This window comes from Microcebus murinus, chromosome 8, assembly GCF_040939455.1.
Source record: "Microcebus murinus isolate Inina chromosome 8, M.murinus_Inina_mat1.0, whole genome shotgun sequence".
NCBI classification, from domain to species: Eukaryota; Metazoa; Chordata; class Mammalia; order Primates; family Cheirogaleidae; genus Microcebus; species Microcebus murinus.
Window position 1 is genome coordinate 93,619,018 of NC_134111.1, and position 12,739 is coordinate 93,631,756.

Below are 12,739 nucleotides of genomic sequence, written 5' to 3' on the forward strand. Positions count from 1 at the left end.
GAGCTGGAGCTGGGAAAAAATTCAGGTGAGGTTTGGTGGGACAAAAACCCGGAGGTGGGAATGAGCTTGCTCAGTGTGTTCGGGAAGCTGGGAGTAGCCTCTTCCAGATATAAGGGAGTCATTCAAGAAACTACTGGAGAAACAGACTAGAATCAGGAAATGCAGGTGAAGCCAGATAATGAAGGCTTGCCAGATTCCCTGTATTCATTTCTATCTCAATCACATTTTTAAATAGAATTTTTTCTTTTTCTTTTTTTTTCCATGCCCCCCAATAGAATTTTTAATTGAGATAATTATAGGCTCCCATGCAATTGTGACACATAACCCAGAGAGGTCCCTTGTACACTTTGCTCAGCTTTCCTCCATGGTAACATTATGCAAAATTATTGTATAATATCACAACATTGGTATATAGATTCAGATTTCAAACACTTTGGTTAATTATTTATAACTTTAAGCTTTTAGTAAAGTTATTCTAAAGTTAAACCGGTTTTTAAGAGAAATGCACAGACATTATTTTAAAGTGTTTCAGTCTCTTAATGGAACCAATGTTTTCCAGGGGAAATAAAAAACCTTATGATTTTCCCAAGTAGAGTATAAATAGGGTCTAGATTCTTCATCTATAACAGACATTCAGAAGTCTTTAGGACTAACTTCTTTTGTTTACGTTTTCATGACTGACATTCACTTCCCTGTTCTCCCCAGTACTGTCCAAGGAACATTTTGAGCAATACTGTGCGTGACTTGTCAATTCTGAAAGAAGACAGCACGCAGTGTTGACTAACATGGTAAACTAAGCCCAGCCACTGTTTCTTTCTCTCTCCCAACATTGGATGGGGCTGATGAAGGATGTCTCCCAAAGAAAAGTGATCCGAGACAAAGACCCGTTCTGCCAGTGGGATATGCTGGGAATACCAACTATACTTCTTACACAGTGTGCATGGCTGGCGTTGGCCGGCCTTCCTGATGCCGGGAAGAGAAGACAGAGGCAATAACCCAAGCTACACTTTCCATGACATTCAAATGACCAGGCTCGTTGATACCCGTCACTAGGGGGCTGTCCCAAAGAAGTTGTTTTCCTACCTCGGTGCCCACAAGCAGCCTGTTCCTCCTCCAATATGTGACCCTTTTTGAAATGCATTTCTTGCAGCTGTGTATCCAATCGACACTTCCCTCCTACCTCTACTGCGGCTTTATGTGAGAGATCCAAATCGTTTAACACTCCTACCTGACTCGCTCTTTGCAACTTCGTATTCACAGCAGAATTTCATTTTGTCCTTCAGTTGTGTGTGTTTGCCTTAATCCTCAAATAGAGCTTCAAATTGTTTATTCCTTTGACCTGGAGTTTAGCCAGCTCCAGCCAGGCTCTGAGTTTGGCTTTGTGTCCATAAGCCGCAGTTGGGAGAAACGCAAGAAATGCCCAAACAGAATAAAACAAATGATCTATTTAGTCTTGTTTCCTTTCTTGGAAGAGGTCCAGTGTTGAGTGCCTTGGAATAAATGAAAATCCCCCCACCCCACCTCCACTGCTCCCCCATGCACCCGAACAGTATAACCTTGTATCTAAGTAAAAACTGTCCTTAGCTCCCAACCGGGGGATGATGTTTTGTCTGGAAGACTAACCGATATTATGATAATAAGATAATGGTAGTTGCTTCTCTCCCATCTAACTCCTATTTAAAAGACATTACTCCATAAGGCTACTTGTTACACAACATTATAGATACAAATGCTGTTTATGTGAGATTGTTTCAACCAGGGGAAGGGAGACTGGTTGTAACAGTTCATTTACACAATTAGTTTCCAGGAATGTTGCATTTGGGTTTTTGTTTGTTTGTTGTTTTGTTTTTAGATCATAAAAGGTATATGTCTTGTTTGCCTTTAAAATTGGCTGTCAGATGAATCCAATTTCCTCTTTCTGTAACTTCTGAAACAGATTAAACTGGAGCAGCAATTTGCACTTTCCTATTGTCGTCACTACTTTTCACCAAAGGCTTCAGAGAAAAGACATTACTAAGTGCTGAGCTGGGTATTATTTTCTACTTATATTTGACCGGATGGGATGGAAGAGCCAGATTCTGAGAATCAGTGTGGTAGTGATCCCTTCCTCGCTCTTCTTCTTCCTGTTAGGACCAAACAATAGAGGCTTCCTCTCTCCTTCCATGAGTCTCTTAAATTCATTTTCTTATCCCCATCCCTGTGCTCCCCTCCCACTCTTCCTCACTTCCTGTGTCCCTCCTTCTCTCTCGAATGTCACCAATAGTTTGCAATGCCAACCCCAGCAGTTTCTCATCATTCTTCATCACCTTTCATCATCTTTCATCACCTTTGATCCCTTGGCAGCATTTGACCTTCATGTTTTGCCCATTTTTTGCTCCATAGCTGGGCACCGTGCTACTGACTGCCCACAGCTCTCTCCTCTCTTCTCCATACTTTCTCCCAGTGGAATGAACATTGATGGATTTGTGGCCACCCAGCATCTATTCCCCCTCACACCCCTGCCCCATCTTTTGATAGTGGATTTACTTCTGTTCTATGCACCATTTTGTTAGGAATGGAAGTGAAGGTGTCCTCTCTCTTTCTACCTCACCTCTACTGCTCCCCCATGCACCCAAACAGTATGACCTTGTATTTAAGTAAAAACTGTGATGGTGTTTTGTCTGGAAGACTGACGGATGTTATGGTAGTAAGATAATGGTAGTTGTTTCTCTCTTATCTAAGCCCTATTTAAAAGACATTACACCATAATGTTACTTGTTACACAACATTAAGATACAAATGTTGTTATGCAAGAGTGTTTCAACGAGGGGAAAGGAGACTGGTTATAACAGTTCACTTATACAATTAGTTTCTGGGACTATTGCATTGGTGACCAAACTAACTGGATTCCCTCCCAGTACTTTGAATTTCAAAAGTAGTAGAGAAAGTAATTGGAGCTGACTCATCCCGGTTGATGAAGATTAGAAATTCCTCCAGTCTGGATCTCAGAGCTTCCCTAGCCTTTCTAAGTAGATGTTCTCAGTGGACTCTTTGTTTCTGTGAGCTTTTTCTACTTTTTAGCCAGATTCAGTTTCTGTTGCTTGCAAACAAGGACTCCTAACTGACCCACCCTAGATGTAAGTAAATTACTTAATTATGGATGAATTCCAAGCCTGTGTCTACAGATGGCTTTAGACACTATCCCGAAGGTCCCACTCATGTATCTCCAAGTGCCTCCATTTAATGTCCCACCAGCACTTTCCACCTAACAAGTCTAAAACTAAATTTATTATTTTCATCCCCAAACTAGTTCTTCCTCCTTCATGCCCTGTGTGTTTTACAGGAATGACTGCTCTCTCAGTCACCAAAGCCAGAAAGATGGAATTGAGTTCCTACTCCTCTTCTTTTTTTTAAGTTTATCTCATATCCAGCCACTCCCTTGGTGTTATTAATGTAGCTTTTCCCCAAACCCCTCTTATTCACCCCCTTTTCCATTGTTTTAGTCTAGTACAAATCCTTATCATCTCATACCTGGACTGCTCCAATAGCACCCTAGCTGTTCTCTCAACTTCCAGATTCTATCCACAACTGCCTGCTTAGTCTTTCTAAAGTACTGCTTCTCATGCCATCTATGCATAAACTAATCCCGTGTTTCTCACTAAGGTCCAAATTTCTTGGTTTAGGCAATCTTCTGTAGAGATTATGGGCACAGGTTTGGAGTTAGACTGCCTGTGTACAAATCTCAGGCTCACCACTATGAAATTTTTTTTCAAGTAATTTAACCTGTGAGCCTTGGTTTCTGTCTTTGTAAAATGGGTGATAATAGAATAACATACTCATGGGGTTATGTGAGTATTAAGTAGCTAATACATGAAAAGGACTTAATGGGTGTCTGACACATAGTAAATGCTTAATAAAAATTTACTACAATGAAAGCTCTCCACAATCTAACCCTAGCCTATGTTTCTAGCATTATCTTCTCATTTTCCCTATGTTCCTAAAGGCTTTCCCAATCAGAATTACTCACTCACCTATATCCAGATTGTATTTTCTACCACTGTGCTATTGTTTAAACCATTCTCTGAATGAATTCTGTCTTGAATACCCTTTTCTCATTCCACCTGTATCAGTTATCTAGTGTTGCATTACAAACTATCCCAAATTTTAATGGCTTAAAATAACAACCATTTTATTTGTGATTCTGTTGGTTGGCTGGGCAGGGTTCAGCTGGGATGGTTCATCTCTGATCTGTCTTGTGTCTTTTGACTTCACTTGTGCAGCTGTAAGATTCAGGATGACCTCACTCACATGTGTGGATCTTCAGTGAGGAGGGCTGGAACTCTCAGTCTTCCCTTTTCTCCAGTTTTTTTTTTTTTTTTTTAATCTTCACTGGCCTTTTCTACCTTGTATTTCAAACTCAAATGCTTCTCTACATGATTTTTCCAGCAGTGATCAAACTTTACATGATGGCTTAAGACTCCAAGATAGGGAAAACAGAAATTTCAAGTTCTCTTAAGAAAATTACATAGTGGTGAGTCTGAGATTTGTACACAGGCAGTCTAACTCCAAACCTGTGCCCATAATCTCTACAGAAGATTGCCTAAACCAAGAAATTTGGACCTTAGTGAGAAACACAGGGTTATTTTAGCCTTGGATTTGGTGCAATGTCACTTCTGCTGTCACAATTCAAAGTAAGTCACAGGGCTATCTCAGATTCAGTTAGAGAAGTAGACTCTACCTCTTGATGCAAGATGAGTCAGCTTGGGCTGCCATAACAAGATACTACAGACTGTCTCTTCCTCCTCCTATAATGACATCAATCCTATTGGCTTAGTGGCCCACACTTGTGACCTCATTTAACATTAATTAGCTCTGTAAAAACCTTCTTTCCAAATACAGTAACATTAAGGGGTTGAGGCTTTAATGTATGAATTTTAGGGGACACAATTCAGTCCATAATAATAGGAGTGGCAAACTCATTTAAAAAGGGCACACAGAATGGAAGCATTACTTTTGCCATTTGGGGACATAATTTACTACTCTTCTCTGCCACTGAGATCTCATTTTCATCCTCACAACTTTCCCCTCTCAGCCTAGCCCAGAGTTGATCTCTCCTCCTTCCTCACTCCTGTGGCTCTAAGTGTGGGCTACTTATTTCACATGACCACATCCTGCCTTGGATGTTAGCATTTGGTTTAGGCTCAACCTCAAGGCAATGGACCATGTTTTGTATGTTTTTACATTTTCACATAGTGCCTTGCACAGAGAAGTCTATGATAAATATTTGTTGAATGAAGGAAAAATGCAATAAATTTTACTATTCCAAAGGGACAGCCAGTTGAATACCAAGCTAGGTTTGACACCTGGGCAGTCTGCATGCTTTTGTTCCTTCATATGTCCTAAGTCCTCACCTCTTCCAGCTGCTAGGGCATTGCATGTTGGGAAGAACTCAGAATACTAAATCCTGGAGCCAAACACCTGGGTCCTCTAGCACCTCTTAATTGTGGTCTTGGGTGAGTCATTTGACTTCTCTGGGCCTCAATTTTCTCATTTCCAAAAGAAGAGTAACGATACTTTTTGCAGGGTTGTTGAGAAAAAGAAATATGATAAAATGGGTGAAGCAAGTCCAAAGAAATTCACAGATATTACTGCTATTGTTAATTCTGAAACACATAGTTGTGCTTCATTGGTCCGCCTTGGTTCCTTGCCAGTTGTATACCAGCTGCTATGGTCTGGATGTTTATGTCCCCTTAAAATTCATATATTAAAATCTAATCATCAATGAATAGTACTGGGAGGTGGGGCTTTTGGAAGGTGATTGGGTCCTGAGGGCAGAGCCCTTGTGAATGGAATTAGGGCCCTCATAAAAGAAGCCTCACCCCTTCTGCCATGTGAGGACACAGTGAGAAGGGAGCTGTCTATGAACTAGGAGATGGGCCCTCACCAGACACTGAATCTGCCAGTGCCTTGATCTTGAATTTCCTAGACTCCAGAATTGTGAGGAATAAGTCTCTGTTGTTTATAAGTCACCCAGTCTAAGGTATTTTGTTATAGACACCAACCCTTCTGGTACACCCTCTATAATGTCGGGAACAAGTCCATAAATGATAGCGTTTCTTGTTAATCCTGGACCCTACTGAAAGGTGTCAGGGGAATGGAAAATGAAGACAAGTGTCCTGAGATTTCCAGTTCTAAATAGGAGGAAAAAAAAAAAAAAGGATTTGTTCCCTTAGGTTCCTAACTTCATGCTAGGTTACAAAAACTCCTTGAGAATTACGTTGATCTGTCTCCAAATGCTTAGGCAGACCCTGAAATCATCAAAATTCACTCAGATTACAGAGTGAGAACAACCACAGTCTTTAAATTCTTAAGATGGCTTCTGAGTGAAAAAAATTATTATTATAATTAATTAATTTTTTAAAAAATTTCAGGCTGCTTAACCAGCTCTGTACCTGGCTACAGGGCAGGAGCTGATTGTGCTGCATCTTGTATACTGTCTATAGAGCAGCGGTTCTCACCATTCCAGGCCACCAGCCTTCCCAATATGACAAAGGACCCTGTGTCCCACCAACCTCATCTGCTTCCACTTATCACCTCTACTTGCACACCATTTTGGATTTAATGAGGATAATGATGCCACTGTCTTTATGGGACTCTGAAGAAAAACTGGTTCTTATTAAAGAGTAAAAGTAAATTATCAAGTTATACCAAACATAGAGATCCACTGTCACTTTTTAAACAATAATCCCATAAAAGGCCACTTGGAGGACTGTCTTCAGCCTCTCCAGCCTACAGTTCATAGACTTCTACCCTTAAGGTTCTAGGAACAAACAAGTAAACAGCAAGGAGGTCTGTAAGTGTAAGCTGTTGGCTAACTGTACCTATTAGCCCTTACTCTTGATATCTGTGTCATCTTACATTGAACATCTCTTCCAAGATTTCTAGAGTAAGGAAGGTACCTTACAGATCACTAAGCTCGGTATTTATTAAAGTGTAGTACAAGCAAGTAAAAACATCTTTGAGATTCCTGTTAAAAATGCACTTTAGAATCCATCCCCAGATCTGCTCATTTGGAATCCATCTCTCCTCCCTGACCTTAAAGCAGTTCTGGGATTCTCACTTCATTCCCCTGTCCCTCTTTCACCTTCATTTTTTCCCCAGCTTTCAGGTTGTTGGCCATTGTCTCACCATTGCCTCACCTTCTCCTCCCATCCCTCTGGGCCCCGTGTCTCCATACATTTGTCATGATTCAGGATCACAGCAATCATGGGAACTGGGCTTGTGAAAGCAGAACTTCTGTAGAGGACAGAGCAAAGGAGAGGAAATTAAGCAGTAAATGCAAAATATTTTAGTGGAAGTCCAGAACACTCTCAAGTTAACAGGCTATCCTAATCAAATCTGAATTGTACTTTGTGTTCTGGCTGTAGCATGAGTCTTATTGTAGGGGGCAGGCAAGAGCATGGGGCAGGAGGCCACCGGGAGGCTATGGGAGCAGTTCTGAGAGCTGGGACCAGGCTGGTGGTGGGAGAATACTGGTGGAAATATGTTCCAGGGGACAACACTGATAGGACTTAGGAAGGGTGGGTAACAGAGGAGACCTGCTCAAAGTTATGTACCCTGTTTTCAGGAAAATGCACATTCTAAAATTCTTGTACAAGTAGAGGTGACTCCTGTTTGCAGATTCCAGAAGCTCGTCCTCAGTCCTGAGGTTAATAGACTTGGTACTAAAGGAGTCATCACAGATCTCTGAAAATACTGCTGCTCTCACCCAGGCTTCTGATAGCTATTGGGCAGCACCCAAGTTGAGGTTATTGTGAGGAATGCCTGGAGTGGTCCACTGTTGCCCCAAATCAGTGAAGCCATCAGCTTTGACACCCTGGTGCCTGAAGGTTCAAGGTCCAAGGGGACAGTCACAAAAAGGGCTTTCATAACCATATCTTCCAAAAACAATGACCAGACAAGAGATGCAGTTTCGAAATGGGAAAAAACAGCAGATATCTCAGGGAAACTTGGGGCAGACACAAGGAGAGGCAGGCCCCCAATAACAGAACGTTCAGTACAGATGCCCAGAAGTGGGAGGATGTACAGGACATAGTGGGGCATGTCAGTCATAGTGATCTCCATCCCTAATCATGTGAAATCAGATAGGCCCCTGTTGTGGCTCACGGTGGCCCATATCCTGGTGACCTGTGCTGCAGGCGAGTGCCGTGAACTTGTGTGAGCACTCATTACAGCCTGCCCCAGACCACGTAGAACCAGTCAATAGAACTGGACACCTCACTGCTTCCTGTGTTGGGATGACATGTTCAAGGTTGGCCCTCAGGTATGTGGGATTCCCCCAAACCCCACAGACTGGTAGGGACAGGGAGTAAGTTGGGTCAGATTGGACTAGGGCCACTGGGGCTGAGAGAATTAAGTGTGATCTTTTAGGGGAGCTGCCCAAGGGCAGTAGCCAGCCACCTTAATTACCAGACAAGATAGGGTTCAATCTGGCCTGGCTTCAGGAGCCAAGTGGTCCAGTTTGGTGGCTGAGGGAATGCTAGTAAGATCTCTGAGTGGTTATGGTAGGATAGTTGCATTTTTAATCCAAGGAGGATGCATTTGGTAAGAACCAGGACAACTAACCAATGGCTGCTGGGCGGAGGGACAGGATTCATCTCACTGGAGAGAGAAAAAGGCAGGAAGGGGCTGGGCAGGTTTTTAGGATTCAGATCCAGCAAGGAATGGAGGACCTATCAGGAACCTGGGTGGACACAGTGATCAGGCACCCAGAGTGTGGCTTTGAGTTGGGCTGTAACTCACGTAAGAAGAACACGGGGGCTCAGGGATTCTGCTGTGTTTTTTTTTTTTGTTTGTTTGTTTGTTTTTTGTTTTTTTTATCTAGGCTCAGGGCTAGACACAGAGCTTTGCCCTAGGGCCTGGGGGCTGCTGCTGTGTTTCCAGGCTTGCCCTCATGTTCACTGGTTCGGGCCCAAGTGACCCAGCAGGTAACAGGTCTCCAGGCTTCCTAATGGGCATGCCTGGGTCAGTCAAGCACTTGACCCTATTTGGTTCCTGCTGAGATTTTAGACCAGGGCCAAGCCCCAGCAGACTTGACTGAATCCCCCATCCCCTCCTGGGATGCTGGCCCTCCACCTTCCCCCAGAATTCCCAAGCAGCTGCCCACTAGACTAGCTACTTCCGCTGTACCTCCAGCCTTGGGTGTCATCACCCTTGGGAGCACAGTGCTTTTGAGACTGGGCCCTGGAGCCAGACTACCGGGTCTGAATTCTGGGTCTGATACTTCCTACACGTGTAACCTTGAATCTACTTCTTTACCTTCTGAGCCCTAGTTTCTTCATCTGCAGGTAAGAAAAATAAATCTAACGCAAGGTTGGGTAAGAGAAATAAATGAGATGGTGCATGCAAAGCACTTGTCATAAGGCCCAGTACATACCATTGTTACGTGATATTATATTTTATGACTAGCTAATTTGGGTAGTGGCTAGTCTTACAGCTGTGGCTGTCCCTTGGCTCGCTCTGAGTCCTTCTTATTTTGACCCCTGCCTCTTCCCCACCAATCTGAGAATCTAATATGTCTCCAGGCTGAGATGCCTTCATGTTCTCCAGGGAAACTCTGCCCTGGCATCCGTGAGAGAGGACACTCACATGCACACATCTTGAAGGGAGGGATGGGGATCAATCCCCAAGTCAGTTCAATGTGATCCTTCCTTTTTTTTTTTTTTTTTTTTATCATTTCAGTTCTGAATGGAGAAAAAACAGACCCCTGTCTCTTCCGGGCACACAGCGAAGGTGATACCTCTTTTTTCAGAAAAGCTTGTTAGAGGCTCAGCACATAGGAGCAATGGGAGGAAGCTGCAGAAGCATTTTGTTTGGTTTATAGGAGGATTGGGAATTGGTTTAAGAACTGTAAGCGTATGAGAAGATATTTGTAGGAAGGGTAGTGACATGTTATTCTCCACCATCACCAATAATAGCACAAGATTAAATTAAAGAAACTATAAGAGGAAAGAGTCAGTTTAGATTTTAAAAAGAGAATGTAGAGATAGTCCAAGTAGAATTCGCTTGGAAGATACAAAAACTGAGATTGTTGTAGGTATCCAACACTCATTTAAGATGTAAAATGCAGTGATATTAACACAGACAAGCACCTGTTCTGGGTCTTTCTAGTCTGTATAGTTTTACAGGAAAGTAATAATTATCATGGTCTTTTTTCCCCTGATAATGACTTTCTTTCTTTCTCCTTTGTTTTCAGATTGTCTATGTTCATTTTCACTTTCCCACATCCTCTACTCTCTTTTCCACCTTGCCTCTTCCGTGATGATAACACGGATTTGTGCCCAATTAAACCAAAAGTTCCTGCTCTCCTTTCAAATTGCCTTTAAAATGTTTTATGCCCCACCTTGACCTTAGGCCTGTCCCTGGAGTGTTTTTAACGCTGTTTACAAGTGTCCACATAGAGCTGAAGATGGTAGAGGAATGGGAGAAGGGGTCTTAGCTTTAGGTTTCATTCAGTGTACCAAAATGTTTGAGCGTGGACTTCTGTGGTAGACTTCTGTTGTTTCATTTTCTAGTGTTCATTTCTCACTCTTTTGCTTACAGAACCCTGATGTTGCTTTGGGGATCTATCTCCTTCCCTCCCCACACAATCTACCCCATTAGAAGCATTTCTGTGGGGAGTGACAATCAAGGTGGCCCCGCCTTTCCTCGCAAGACTGAGCAGGTGACATAAGTTAGTTTAAGCAGATATTCTCTTTCTGCAATTGGACTCTTAAGCTAAATGGCAGGAAAAGACGGAAAACAGCTGGAGGTCATTCATCATGACAATGGCAATTCGAAGAGATGGCATGTTATATGGTTTTAGATTCTTTCATACCTGCAGCTACTCTGTTCCTTGTCCTTTCTGGAGTCTGGTATTTTTTGTTGTTGCTGTTTTAAAGTTTTGCCTTTGACTATAAGAGCTGTTCTGTGTCCTTTCAGTAAGTTCTTTTTTTTCTTAATTCAGTTATAGTTGATTTCCTTGTTGTAAGAAAATCCCCCACAAAGATACTCTGATAGTCTGTCCTTTATGAGATTATCAAAGACTACAAAACAATTCCTGTAGGTCCTTTAAAAACTATGTCTTCTCGCTTTAAGGCATTAATAAAATGTTGATTATTGGCACAGAGATAGTTTTAATGTTTTGGAGGAGTAACCAGATGGTGACATTACATAGAATTTCCGAATCCAATTTATCTCAAAGTATATGTGTTTGTTCAATCTTGGGAAAATGTTTTATCATCATTATTATGTTATAGCTCTGCTTTTTAAAAACCAAGCTATAGAACACCTTGGGGGGATAGAATTCGGATGTGATGAAAGCAGTTTTGTTTGGCAATGCCTCAGAAGTTAGGTGTATACCCTAACTTCAAACAATTTATGTCCAAAATGTCTAAAGGCAAACAAATATCCTCAGAGGGGGAATATTTCCTAGGTGGATGCAGCCAATATGTAGATTTTATTACAGCTCTGTCAGGACCCAGTGACTTGCACATTGCTGCTGCCTTTCACAGATTGTGATAAATGTCTCTTTGATACAGTAGTTACTGCTCTCTGCAAGGCTCAAGCAATGGACTCTGACCAGAAGCCAGGAGAGTGGTGGAAAAAGACCTTTGCTTTGGATTACAAGTAAGATTGTAGATTAAATTGTTAGGGTCAAGTAGGGGCTAGAAAAGATTTCTACACTTGTAACAGGAAGTCTACGGATAGCTTTTACATTTGATCAGATTATATTTGGTAGATCAGACCAAAAGAAGAAGGAAATGATAACACTGAACCCCCGTATTGCTGTTAGAAACTCACTGATAAATATCTGCTTCTACCCCCCCCAAAAAAAAGAAAGCCACAAAATTTACTTCTGAGTAAGTATTCCCTATTTCCCCTCTGCTCCCAGCTCTGATTTTTTTCTCCTCTTTCACTAATGTATCAGTTAACTAGTGTTGTGTAACAAACCACTCCAAAAGGTAGTGGCTTAAAACAGCCAATAAAATTAGCTCATGGGACCGTGGGTTGGCTGGGCACTGCTGCTCCTGGCTGGGCTGCTCGTGCATCTGTGATGAGTGGGCGGGCCAGCTAGCTGCTGGCTGGCTCTGCTGATCTTGGCCGTGCTCTCACATGTTTGGGTTGGTTGGCTCTAGGCTGATCAAGGATGCTCTTAGCTGGGGCAACTAGGCTCTCCTCTATTCATCTTCCAACAGGCAGCCTGGGCTTGTTCACGTAACTGTGTTACAGTTCAGAGACAGAGAGAGAGAAATAGGAAGTAGGCAAGGCCTCTTGAGGTCTAAGCTCAGAACAAGCACATAGTCACTTCCACCTCTAGTCAAGAGGAGCTACAAAGTCACATTGCAAACGGTGTGGATATACAGAGGCATGAAAAATTGAGGCCATTTTCCTATTCTTAGAAATGTTGCAACTCTGCTAGTCTGATATCATTGTTTTCCCTGTGATGCCAAATGAAAAGAATGGGCAGAGAGGGATGCTGACCCAGAGAGAAGAGAAGTGGAAGAGAGAAAATTCATGTGGGTTGAAGGTCAGGAAAGAATTTGGGGAATGTGGCAAATGAGAGGCTTTGACAGAACTTCAGTATAGAAAAGAAGCGGGGTGGGGTGTGGTGAGGGACAAGGGAAGATGGGGTTTTTTAGTTGTGTTCCATGGTTTAGGAATTTGATTTCTTCTGATATTCTATGAGACATGCAAGCACAGAGTAGAATTTCCATTAAGT